Source organism: Aedes aegypti, chromosome 3, assembly GCF_002204515.2.
Source record: "Aedes aegypti strain LVP_AGWG chromosome 3, AaegL5.0 Primary Assembly, whole genome shotgun sequence".
Classification (NCBI taxonomy): Eukaryota; Metazoa; Arthropoda; class Insecta; order Diptera; family Culicidae; genus Aedes; species Aedes aegypti.
In genome coordinates this window covers 258,505,966-258,520,403 of record NC_035109.1, presented here as the reverse complement: position 1 = coordinate 258,520,403, position 14,438 = coordinate 258,505,966, and positions in this window count along the sequence as shown.

The window sequence follows — 14,438 nt, the reverse complement described above, 5'->3', positions numbered from 1 at the left end:
GGAATCAATGCAAAAGATCGCATAACTGGCAACCTTGCTCGTCCTTTGGTGATGGTAGAGGATCAAAAACCAAAACAAAACATTGAAAGACAAAGGCAAAATTGGTAGATCGTGACTTTTTATGACATTTCTATTTTTCAAAATGCTGTCAGATCGCAAGGTTGCACTTTGCCGTCACACTTCTAAGTGTCACACTTTCAAAGTTTACGGTTCGATTTGGTGTGAACAGCGCAATACATCTATTCCATTTACGCAGGAGGACCAACATCAATTTATAAAATACGTAAACGACATGTAACGATGTTGATGATAATAAACATTTTCTGTCTCGAGAAACATCGGCATCGAAATCCACAACTCCATTCCGCTAACAGAAATCGCTTTATCGCTTTACGATGAATTTCCCACTGACGATACCATTCCCTATGCCGATGGTCGAAATTAGTCCACGCTGCTGCTCGCGCTCGTACAGGAGATATGTCTGCCTTGTCTTTCGCCGAAAACAATTTACACTAAATGCCCCTCGAGGTCGAATGATCAAAAGGAAACGGGTGAGACTAGAGCGATTCAGTTTATCAAAATATTGTAGTTTTTATAATTTATTGAGCAATTTGAGCTAATTTTGTTTACATACATCAATTTCGTGTGTTCGTTCGCACTCATATTTTTTTTTTCGTGGTTTCGTAGCATCGATGATGGGTTGGCCAGGGTTCGGCTGACAGAGTAAGCTTAAAAGAAATTTATGCGTACAAACATTGTGGGCAAGACCTTCCTATGGATGTCGTTTGATGACGATTCTGAGGCAATCATCAGTCGTTCAGAAACGACGACAGCAACTTGTTGGCTTTTCTTCGAAATTCACCGCACTCGTCTGTACACACCCACTCCGCACATAGAACATCTTTGCCATCGAGCGATGCACGCAGGGGTAGCTTGAGGTAGTCATGGCCTAAATTATTGTCTGCCCAATGATCTTATATTGAGCGCAAAACTATTTTGTTCTAATATTGAGTGCAAAACTATTATAGCTTTATATGATTTGCGTTATTAACTTTTGAAATTTTATGCTCTTGATTTGTTCACATTTAGAATGGTTAACAAATCCCAAGTCCCATTCATCAAATTTCTGTGCAAATTCGACTGTTCTGGTCAATCAGTAGGAATTACGAATTGTACGGTCGGTTATGCTCATGCTAAAGTTCTGTGCAGTTTTCCGAATGTAGTCATACTGTTGAAATTGTGTTATTAATGATGCAGGATCAAAAATCTCAATGTTTCAGATTTAATATCTGGCCACAAATTCGTTTCAATTACTCTTCCGTACGACGTCGTGTGTTTTGAACCATTTCACGTTTGCTATCTTTTATATTATTTGCTTTAAAAAGTAAAACACAACATGACGATCTGCCGACTTGGCGTGATTTGTCGGAAAATGTGTCGTAATGATAAGTATCGAACCGTGTTCTATGTCATCTTGTGTGCGTTTGATCGACTGTTGCACAAAGGTTCCGTCCAACGCCGATGGAGGATGGTGGAGCAATTTCATATGAGGAAAAATGAGTGTCGATATTGCGGCGACTGATGCCTCAATAAACGACAGACAAGCAAAATACATTTGTTCCATTTGCTTTGCCAGCCACAGGGCGGCTTTGGAAGCATAAGCGACGAGAGTGGAATTAATTTCTAGCATGTTTATAGCATCGACACGTTGCAGTGGTAAAACTGACATTGGACTAATAAACGGGTCATGTAGGCTAATGATGGGTTCAATTAACGCCGGTGCTCTTTTCTCTCTCTCTTGTTAATGAGTGCACTCATTGTATGCTCTCGTATTCAACGCCTGCATGTAAAGAGGTTGAATTTGAAACACGCAGTTTGACATGCACTTTTAGCTGATATTGTTCAGCAAGAGTAGGAATCGGAAGTGAGAGCTCAACAATGCTAAGTACTTGCTACCACTAATTGGTATATTAAAGTAATTGTGTATATACCTCTTATTAACCTTTACAGTACTGGATACCGACGAAAAAAAAATCAGTATCTTTTTACTCCGCTAGCTTCTTCTTTCTGGCGTAACATCCCAACTGGGAAAGATCATGCTTCTCAGCTTTGTGTTTTACAAACAGTTCCATTTTTGCAATTGACAGGTACATACAAAAATACTATCTACCCTGGGAAGTCGAGAAAATTTCCGTTACGAAATGATCCTCGACAGGTGGGATTTGAATCCACGACCCTCTGTCTTCGCTGTCTACTCTTGTGAAATTTTCAGGAACTATTGTGAAGCATCCAAGTGGCGAAGTTTAATTATTCATGGAACCATACTAAAAACAACATTTTATGGTTACTATGATAATATCTTTAAAATGTGCATAAGTCGATTAGCTCTTCAGATATCGATTCATGAAGGTGCATATACATTTTCACACACCCGAACATAACTTTGGCGGAGGATATCGAGTGCTACCAACGAAGAGATGTCAGAAACGTAAGGAGAAAAGTCAGAGTTGTGAAGCTCAGAATCGTTGTTGGCAAGCGGGAGCACCAAAGACAAATTAAAGACCCCCATGTCCCTTGGAGTTGCCCAAAATTTTATGGCTCATAAGGTAATCTAGAATGCCGTGAAAAGTGTACTGCGATCTGTCAAATTTGGGTACCTTTTACACTACCGAGGGACCAAATGCAGTACTAGAAGTGGTACCCAATCTGAGCCCGAGTGTGACGGACCTGGGAGCACCACGAAGAACCTTGCATTCCATTCTGACATTACTATAGGAGTGAGGCGTCGAAGTTGTGCCATGCCTACTAGATCATTTGATGTCCGATCCGATGTTACATTCTCGGAGTTCTTTCAACAGGCTTTTGATTGTCAACCATCATAACTGGGTTGGAAGACAAGATCTATGACAATGTTCATTCAGTACCACACAAGAGTCAGATCTATGGCAAGGTGACAGTACGAGTGCGACTGCGCCGTGAAAGGAAGATGGACCCACTGGCCCCGAACCAATGCGCTGGTCCAGGGTTGCTGCAAACGCTGCTGACCACACTTACCGCACAACTGATGTCCGGCCTGGTACACTGCACAACGAACTGTAATCCGCCAACGAGTTCTTTGATCGGAATGTTCTTCATGTTCTCCTTATATTCTTCATTTGCAGGGCACATTTCCTTGGTGAGCCACTGATTCATAACGAGAGGAGTTGGAACAGCATTGCAATCGCTCAACGCACCCATGTCGCGCTCCATCGCTTCGATCCAACGATCTCGTCGAACCGCCCCAACGCTTCCTGGACGGTTTCTGAGTCATCTTGGCTATGTGTACAATTTAACTCCGAATATTGGCTGTTTCTTATGGAAGCTGAGTACTTACCTCCGAATGAGCGCTCCAAGTCACTGTGTTCAGAAATCTGATGTAGAACAACATCTTCTTCCTAAAAAATTGACGGGAGCGCCATGCTGTTTCCAGCTTAGTTGCATCGTCCCGCTTGATTACCACAATCCTTTGAAGAAACACGTTTCTGAGGAAGGACACTGTATGTGACCCTAAAATCAGAATACTTGCCTGGTCGATAGCGCCACCTCTCGCTGCGCCCGGAATAGGATAAAAACTGTCTCGAATAAGTTGCGGACGGAGCGCGAACCGTCAAACTGCCTCTGCCTCTAGAAGGTCGGCCTCTTGTTCTTTCTCTGCTTCCGATTCAAACTCCACTTTCGCAACATTGTCTTCCTCCGTATCAACTGCAACAATCAGTTCTGGCTCGTCCTATTCATTGCTGCTAACAACCACAACGGTGTCGTTTTTATACAGCCCTTCTTCAACTTCAACGTCTTGGACCTGGCTAGTCTCCGACAGTACGAAAATATCCCGACTGACGAAAACTCCTCCTGTTGCCGGATTAAATACTCTGTACCCCTGGAGCACTCCGGGTAGCCCACCAAAACGCACGGAATGGACTTCGCGTCCCACTTTTTTCTCTTGTCTTTGGGTACATAAGCCATCACTTTACAAACAAACACTCGTAGATAGGATAGATCTGGCTTCTTGCCGGAAAACATTTCCAGCGGTGTTGTTGGACTGTCCTTCGTCGGAGATCTGTTCGCTAGGTACATTGCCGTGGATGCAGCCTCTGCCCAAAAACGCTTATAGAGCCCCGAATCCACCAGCAAACAACGAGCCTTCTCCTCAACCGTACGATTCATCCTCTCCGATGATCCGCTTTGCGCCGGGTTGTACGGTACCGTCCTCTCGTGCTGTTTTCCGCTCTTCTTCAAGAAATCTTGAAACTGCTTACCTAGGTACTCCTGTTCATTTCTCGGACATTTGATCTTCCATCTCGTTTGATTTTCCACATAGGTCTTGATTTCTTCAAATGCACTGAATGCATCCCAGTGCGCATCGTACCTTCGTGCTGTGCGTACACGAACTCTCTCTGCTCTTGGAAGTTTTCTTAAAAACTACCTAAAGCAATAAATCAGTACTTTTCAGTGCTACATAAACAGTACTTTTCAGTGCTAAAATTAAAAACGGTACTTTTCAGTGCTACTAAAACAGTACTTTTCAGTACTATTTTTTCTACTATTGATCCCTTTACGATCCTTGTTTGGACCCGTGCCTTCGATTTTTCGTTGGACCCGTTGGCGAAAGCTAGCGGTGGTAATCCTTCTTGGACACCGTCTTGGGAAAAAACCTTTCGAAGGTCACGTCTTCTTTCGTTTATTAACTAAACATGGTATCAACAACTAACAAAAGGAAGGGTGAATCTCTGAATTCACTACTTCCTTCCAAAAAAGAGGGATTTAAAACTGTCACTACACGTGGCAAGAATGGAAGAAAGGACGCTTCCCCGGATTGCGAACTTTCTTCCAAGGGTGAAATGAATAATTGTATCGAAATGAGCAATCAGTTCGATGCTCTAGACAAATTTTCCGAACACCAAATCGAAACAGCCTCTAGCCCAGGCTCTTTGATTCAAGTGAGGAAGCAAAGAGTGCCGCCTATCGTGGTCAGTTGTTCCGAATTTGCGGGATTTAGGCAGGAGATCTTGAACTCCATTAGGGGAATCAAGGTTTCCTTCCAAATCGCAAAGAAAGGAGACTGTCGCGTTTTGCCGGAAACTCTTAAAGATCGTGAACTTCTTCTCAAACATCTTGAAGAGAAGAAGCACAAATTTTTTACTTATGACGACAAAACTGAACGTTTGTTCAAAGTTGTCTTGAAAGGTCTCTCAAGTGACTATAAGTCACCTGAAGAGATCAAAAATGGAATAAATGATTTACTTGGATTTTCCCCAGTCCAAGTAATCATTATGAAAAAGAGAACCCAATCTGGCATTGTTCGGAAAGGGCTTTCTCAAGAATATTATTTAGTTCACTTTAACAAAAAAGAACTAAATAATATTAAAGCTTTAGAAAAAGCAAAACTTATGTTCGATGTCCGTGTGACATGGGAACATTTCCAGAAACCTGGAGGAAATTACCAGAACCCCACTCAGTGCCGTCGGTGCCAAAAGTGGGGTCATGGTACAAAAAATTGTCGCATGGATGCTAAATGCATGATTTGCGGAGGTTCTTCTCACGCCAAAGACGTCTGTCCAGTGAAGGAAGATACCACCAAATTCATATGCTGTAATTGCGGGGCTAACCATAAGTCCAATTTTTGGAATTGTCCTTCACGCAAAAGGGTCATTGAGGCTCGTATCAGGCAGATGAAAGATAATATCCGTTACGATAACGGTCGTTTCCGGAATTTGCCTGGTAGAGTATCGAACAATGCTCATTTTTCAGTTAACGATCGCTTGATCATGAATCATACCCATCAGGAAGATCATAATCATGCTCATTCACAAACTAATTTTAATCCGTTGGGTAGTCGTTCGAATCTTTCAATTTCGAATGTATCTACCCACGGTAAATCCTTTGCCGATATCGTAGCAGGAAATTCGAACTCCTCCCCTGTTCGATCAATGGGTACCCATTCTACTTGTTTCAAATCAAATGGAAAAAACCCTACCGCCACAGGTAATTCCGCTTCTTCGTCTACCGGAAATTCCAATGGGAAATCACATGACATGTCTGCCTCTGATTTTAATTTTCTAACTGAACAATTGAATCTAATGGTTGATGCAATGTTCAAAGCCACCACTATGACTAAAGCAGTCCAAGTAGGTGTAAAATTTACAAATCAAATTGTTATTGGATTACGTTTTTCTAATGGATCCAAATAATAATTTAAATATTTTAAATTGGAATGCTCGTTCTCTGAATGGTAAAGAGGACGAGTTGTTTAATTTTCTTACGGTTAATAACGTGCATATAGCAGTTATTACCGAAACGTATTTAAAACCTGGATATAAACTCAAAAGAGATCCTAACTTTTTTGTTTATCGTAATGATCGACTTGATGGCGCATGTGGGGGAGTTGCAATCATCATTCATAGGCGTATAAAACATCAACTGTTTTCATCATTTGAAACTAAAGTTTTTGAAACTTTAGGTGTTTCTGTTGAAACACAGTTTGGTAAATATACTTTCATAGCTGCCTATTTGCCTTTTCAATGCTCTGGGCAGCAAGTTAATTTGCTCCAAACTGACTTGCGAAAATTGACTCGCAATAAGTCAAAATGTTTTGTCATTGGTGACTTTAATGCCAAACATCGGTCATGGAATAATTCTCAAAGTAATTCCAACGGCAGAATTTTATTTGATGAGTGCTCTTCAGGATATTTCTCAATTCAATACCCTGATAGCCCTACATGTTTTTCCTCTTCTAGAAATCCATCTACGATTGACTTGGTCTTAACCGACTCTAGTCATCTTTGTAGCCAATTAGTTACTCATGCTGATTTTGATTCTGATCATGTCCCTGTTACATTTCAAATATCCCAAGAAGCGATTCTAAATCCTATCAGCTCCACTTTCAATTATTTACGAGCCGACTGGAATATATATAAAACGTATGTTGACTCTAATCTTGATGTTAACATTTCTTTAGAAACTAAACTTGATATTGACAATGCTCTTGAAACTTTAACAAATTCCATTGTTGAAGCCAGAAGCATTGCAATTCCAAAATGTGAAGTAAAATTTGAATCCGTGATTATAGACGATGATCTTAAACTCTTGATCCGTCTTAAAAACGTGAGGAGAAGGCAATTTCAACGCACTCGCGATCCTGCTATGAAAATTATATGGCAGGATTTGCAAAAAGAAATAAAAAAGCGATTTGCTCAATTAAGAAACAAAAATTTTGAAAATAAAATTTCTCAATTGGACCCTGGCTCTATGCCCTTTTGGAAATTATCTAAAATCTTGAAAAAACCTCAGAAGCCAATACCGGCATTGAAAGAGGAAAACAAATTATTACTAACTAATTGCGAAAAAGTTCAAAAACTTGCTATGCAGTTTGAAAGTGCGCACAATTTTAATTTAGGACTTACTAGTCCAATTGAAAATCAAGTTACTCAGGAGTTCGAAAATATTCTCAATCAAGAGAACGTTTTCGAAAATACCTGGGAGACTGATTTGGAAGAAGTGAGAACTATTATTAAAAAATTCAAAAATATGAAAGCTCCTGGAGATGATGGAATTTTCTACATCCTCATCAAGAAACTTCCAGAAAGTAGCTTATCATTTCTAGTTGATATATTTAACAAATGTTTTCAATTAGCATATTTTCCTGACAAATGGAAAAATGCTAAGGTTGTTCCAATTTTAAAACCAGACAAAAATCCTGCAGAAGTTTCTAGCTATCGTCCAATCAGTTTGCTTTCCTCCATCAGTAAACTTTTTGAAAAGGTTATTTTGAACAGAATGATGGCCCACATCGACGAAAATTCAATTTATGCCAATGAACAGTTCGGATTCCGCCATGGACATTCGACCACTCATCAACTTTTACGTGTAACAAATTTGATCCGTTCCAACAAATCTGAAGGCTATTCTACTGGTCTTGCTCTTCTAGACATAGAAAAAGCATTCGACAGTGTTTGGCATGAAGGTTTGATTGTAAAATTGAAAAACTTTAATTTTCCAACATACATTGTTAGAACAATTCAAAGTTATCTGTCAAATCGTACACTTCAGGTTAATTATCAGAACTCCAGATCTGAAAGACTTCCTGTAAGAGCTGGTGTTCCTCAAGGCAGCATTTTGGGACCAATATTATACAATATTTTCACATCTGACTTACCTGAGTTACCTCAGGGATGTCAAAAATCTTTGTTTGCGGATGACACAGGCCTCTCCGCCAAAGGACGAAGCCTGCGTGTCATCTGTAGTCGATTGCAAAAAAGTTTGGATATTTTTTCTTCATACTTGCAAAAATGGAAGATTTCTCCTAATGCTTCCAAAACTCAACTAATAATATTCCCACATAAATCAAAAGCTCTTTATTTGAAACCTTCAAGTAGACATGTTGTCACGATGAGAGGGATTCCAATAAATTGGTCAGATGAAGTTAAGTATCTAGGGCTCATGCTTGATAAGAATTTAACTTTCAAAAATCACATTGAGGGCATTCAAGCCAAATGTAATAAATATGTAAAATGTCTCTATCCCCTTATTAATAGAAAATCAAAACTTTGTCTTAAGAACAAGCTTTTGATATTCAAACAAATTTTCAGGCCAGCCATGTTGTATGCTGTACCAATATGGACTAGCTGTTGTAATACCAGGAAGAAAGCTCTGCAGAGAAATCAAAATAAAATTTTGAAAATGATTCTGAGGCTTCCTCCCTGGTATAGTACCAATGAGTTACATAGAATATCCAATGTTGAAACATTGGAACAAATGTCAAATAAAATAATAAATAATTTCAGGCAAAAATCGTTACAATCTTCTATTGCCACGATCAATGCGTTATATGTTTAGGTTAAGTTAGGTTAAGTATATTTAAAGCGTTTTTTTTTTCTCTTATAAGCAGGTGAAATCAACTCACCTGTAAAAAATCCGAACTGCTACGGCAAATGAAATGTTATATATGTTGTTAACAAAATGTTGATAAAATCTTAAATTTGTTTTACCAAATTAGGATGATAGTGTTGTCTAATAACACAGAACACCTAGATATAAGAAATGAATGTAATGTTTGGAATAATACTAATAAAGAAATTAAAAAAAAAAAAAAAAACTGAATGCATCCGCCTTGGATTTCAGAAAATATGCAAACGTCACCCTGGTAGCATCGTCGATGAACGTAACTCAGTACTTGCTACCGCCATGTGATGCCTTCTACATTGGTCCCCACTGGTCCGAGTGGATTAACTTCAGCACTTCCTTTGCTCGAACACCACTTGACTTGAACGGAAGATTTCGGTGCTTGCCTTCCACGCATGGTACACAGCTCTGCATAATGGTCCATACCAGTCACCATCGTAGTGAACCGCTTGACACTGTGGACGTTGAGATACGCCAGACGTCGATGCCACATCTCCAAATTGTCACATGGTTTTGCAACAAACGATTTGTTCCGTTCAGAGAGATCCAAATTGTGAAGGCCATCTTTCTCTCGTGCCATCACGATAATGTCCCCTTTGGACGAGTGCACCACCTCACATGCCTTGTCAATGAATGTAACACGATATCCTTTCTTGTAGATTTCGCTCACGGACAATAGGTTGATCGTAAGGTTTGGGACACATAGCACGTTAGATATATCGAGATCAGTGTACGTACCTTCCACGTCGGCTTGCAGCTTCATGCTTCCAACATCCGCCACAACAATCTCTTGAGCATTGGCCATGTAAATTGATTCGGATGTCTTCATGGGAGCCACGAGAACCGGTGGTATCTGCACATATGCCATCCCGCTCCAAAGTCCAGGATCAAGTCTTCCGTCTAATGCGCCGGCTTGTGCAACGCTAGAAACCCCGCCTGCTATGACGACCAGAACCTCAGACTACCTTGGATTTCTGCTGACATTCTGATGCAAGTAGCCATAGCTTCTCGTACTTGAAACACTGCACGCTGGACTTGTCCTTTCTGACGATGTTCTTCTGCTTGTTGCGTACCAGCAACGCTCCGTTTGAATAACAGCATCCTGCATCTTGATCACGGGTACTGCATTTTGGAGTATTTTCGATTAGGCCACGTCCGCTGTCCTTTAATTTCGGAACCGAGTGGAATGACATATCACACCGTTTGGCCGTTTCTATGGTTACTTCTGCTAGTGGCCCATAACTTGAAGCAGAGAAAAATCGACTGGTCAGGAAGAGAGCCTACACCAGATTGAATTTCTATCAAACTGTATCTTATTTCATTATGCTTTTGATGTTAGTATTTTGTGACAACTATAATAATAATAAATATAAACGGAATCTCGAAATGACATTTGAATGGGTCAACAGATTTGCACCCTTTATAATTCAGATTTTATCCTTTATAATTCATCTAGGGTTCCGATGTGATCGTGAGTAGAAAAAGTTTAGGAATGTCTCCGGAATAGTCGGACAAACGTGAGAAAATAAATCTGTCATTTTGTATAGGAGACTGCATGCCATTTTTCAGCTTGAAGGCTGACGCAGTTTGTGAAACTTCACAAAGTGGTCATTAAAGTTTGCCTGCTCAATTGTTATTAAAAGAACAATTATATGGGGATGTTATATGCAGATACCATTGAATTTGGACGTTAATGGTCCGGAATGTTCACCAAAGCTAAAAAAAACGTATTGTATGGCATACAGTTTGTCGACGCACAAGTGATCACTTAACAAGAAGAATTCAGAAAAGCAGGGTAAAATGCTCAGCAAGATAATAAAACTCGTCAACTGTTATCAAGTTTTTCATGAATAGTTTGAAATCATTTGTAAGCTGGCAACACTGCTCAAGTAAAATCGATAATGCTCAATACATTATTTTTTATTGTACGTCATTTAAGTAAAATCAAGAGGATAGTTTAAGAAAATATTTTTTGTTCAACATTGCAAAAAACAATAATTTATTATGCTGGAAACACAAACGAAGTCCCAAGACTTATGGGATTTCATCAATTTGGGTGTATTGTTGAATATCTCGTATGCTTTTGGAAATAGCACGGTACTATATTTGGAGAACAATCAATGATATGTACGATCTACGGTAAGGAGTTAAGAATCATCTTTTAATTTGAGAAATTGGACGATAGGGGCACTTTTTCGATCTTGTACTACATGAACCTTGAGTGGCAATAATGTAGCTTTTGTAACATATCACGGTAACATATACCGTGGTAACATATGATATCTTTTAGAGACTTAAAGAATCGTAGTGTGCTGTGCACGTGTACGGACGCATTTTTTCTGCTGTCGTGCTTTTCTCGTTCTGCATATCGCGATCCGCTTCCAGCCGAATTTCGGCTGATGGTTATTAATTTCATCATCCGGAAGATTTCCCGCGAGCTTCAGTGTTTTAGCAGATCAACACAATATTGTTTGTGTAATAATGTTTCAAATTATTTATGAAATTAAATTTTACAATGAAGTCAAGTGAAATTGAATTCAAAATTCATTCGAAAGCAATGCTCGTCGCGTGTGGTGTTTTGCGAAGTATTGTCGAAGTATTATCCAAATGAGTGTAAAAGTCACGTAGGAAATTGATTAAAGTGAAATTATGAAATCTGAATAAGGAAGATTGGATTGAACAAATTTGTTGTGAAAATAAATCACTTTATTCAGCAGAGTGTGCTACTACAGCCTTGACAATCGAAAAAGTGTCACGCTGTCGGCCGGAAGGTGAAAAATTTGATGTGAACAGAAAATGTTATTTTTTTTCTAATGCGTTGCATTATTTAGACTACCGTTAACGGGTGATAAAGTTCTTGTTTGTGAAAACTTAGAGTATGTATGTGTTTGATCGAAGACACATTCAGGTAAGATAATAAAACATTCATGTGTCATTTGCTCCCAAATTAAGTTTCTGTGGCATAAGGATTGATACAGAGTTGCAGCTTTGGTGAGAAATTTCAACATAGAGTAAAGTGGGGCAAAAGTTTTAGTGGGGTAAGAGTTTCTTTTTATGATTTCTAGCTCAATTCAAAACACAACTTATAAATGTCATGGTGGTTCGAATGCTATTCAAGTAAGATACTTTCAATCCAAATATCATAAAAATCGATTGAGATTTGGAAAAGTTATGGCTATTTGTTGTTTTTCGACTTGAATATTGTAATTTTTGGTCAAACTTTTGTTGCATGGAACCAATTGAAGATAAAATATTTTTCAATATTTTATGTAAGGGTGTTTCTAGGCCTATCATAAGGTTGCTTTGAGGTGTATTAGTTTTTGCATACATGCTTGAACACAATTTTTGGCCCATAGTGGAGCAAAAGTTCGAATCAGCGGGGCAAAAGTTCGACCCATGTAAAAAATCACCGAAAAATTCGCAAATTGCCTAAAATCCACATATTATCTTCAAATTTAGTTAAATTTGTCTGATCGTGTGAAAATTGTCACCAAAATTTTACATTTCCACTTAGTTTTGCGAAAAACTGCTATTTTTGAATATATTACAATTAACCCGGTTTTGGGCATTTTTTTTGAAGAAAATTTAGTGTGTATTTTTCGTCAAACTTAAGTTTACGGTTGGTGTAAAGTATGCCTGTCATAAAAGGATCGATATTTTGTGTTTTAGCCAGCGAACTTTTTCCCCACACTAGATTCGAACTCTTGCCCCACCGGTGGGGACAATCAATTTTAAAACTGTTATAACTAAAAATGGGTAAATATTTTGACACAAGTTTGTTCAGCAAAATTATAGCCAATATGTTGAAGGTTCACTGTATGGTATTTGTTTTGTTTTAACTGCTATTGTTTTCCTGGAAACTTTGATTATACCACTAAGGTCGAACTTTTGCCCCACCTTACTCTACTATTTTTTTTGTTCAATGTGATGAAATTGTGGGTTTTTATACACATTTTTCTGAATTCACAGCATAATAGGAGAGGGATCAGATTTAATTTTCCTTTCTTTTCAGAGAGCGAGTGATGGCGCTTAAGCCAAAGCTCTAGAGCCAGGACATACGGGGCAAATACCTGTGTCCCGTCCCAGGAAAAGGAACACAGCGATGAAGTGAGCATTGACTTTCTTAGCTACGCCACTTCCAACGATGTTACCTATCCCTCTTAATGAAACGGTCGGTACGGTTGTCCCCGTTTTTTCACTTATAAAATTGAAAAGCTTTCGCTAACCATGTTATTCATTCGTGAATAATCTGATGGTCGTCAATCTTTCAATTATCTTAAAACTCAAGTCTGCACAGTGGGCCTGGTCATTTTGATGTTTGTATCATATTGTATACGATATGCTGCAAATATTAATGTCGACAAGAAAATACTGGAATCATTTCTAGTATTTCCAGGATGCTTTTCCATATTGGCTGTGCAAGCGCTTAGATAGATAGATAGATAGATATGATATGATATCTCTTAGAGACTTAATTTGGAAGGTTGGAATTGTATTATATTTTGAGCTGAATGATTCAAAATGTTGTCACCTGGTGACATCAGTGAACAGCATGAAACTTCTGTTTTTCAAACTTACTGACTTAATAATGGTAGTTTATAGCGAGGATCCTAAAATATACGCGAAACAATCACTAGCGTCACCTGGTGGGATAAAAAAATCAAAAGTATCGAACAGCCTTTCACTTACATATAAAATTTCCCGAAAACGTAATTTTTCTAAATTGATAGATGAAAGATATCTGCGAAATAAAAATTTCATTATTATGGATCTCAAGCGAATACAAGTAGAGTCAAAAAAAACCCTTTAAAAGACGAGTGCTGCCTGAGGATTTATTCGTAATGGAAATTAACTCAACTTCCCCGGGCACATGCATCGTGCCTGCCACACGATATACTACACAGAAAAAAAAATGTAAATTCCAATGTAATGTGAACTGAGGCATAGAGTTAAAATAAACCAAATTCATGTATTTGTACGACAGTTTTCTACTAAAGATGCTTGAATGTCACATGATTGTGTAAATTTAAAGTGCATGTGATTGAAAAATAAGCAATTTATCGTTGACATTTGAGTTTATTTTGATGCTCCAAATATGTGCATGGAAATAAACTTAAATTTACAAAATATTTTTAGCTGTGAATGCGAAAATGGCAACTTTGGCAAAGAAAGCTTATTAACTGAGAAAACTGTGAAAGTGCTCATAAGAACCAAGGTATTTAGAAGGGAGGTAGATCAATGTGTCAATTACAGTGTTTCGCCATATTGGAAAAATACCGTTTTGATTCATATTACGGACACTTAAGGCCTCAGTGAAGTATAACCCAGCATGGACCATACAAAATAAATCATTCTGTATGAGTTTTTAGCGTTATCGAGCGTCGGAAGCCCTTAACTTTCGGATGGTGGGTAAAGAATACGCGTCCGCAACTTGAATAATTTTAAATAAATCAAAACGTGTGGCCTTTTCATGATTCTTATTCCGGACGCTCCCTCACTTT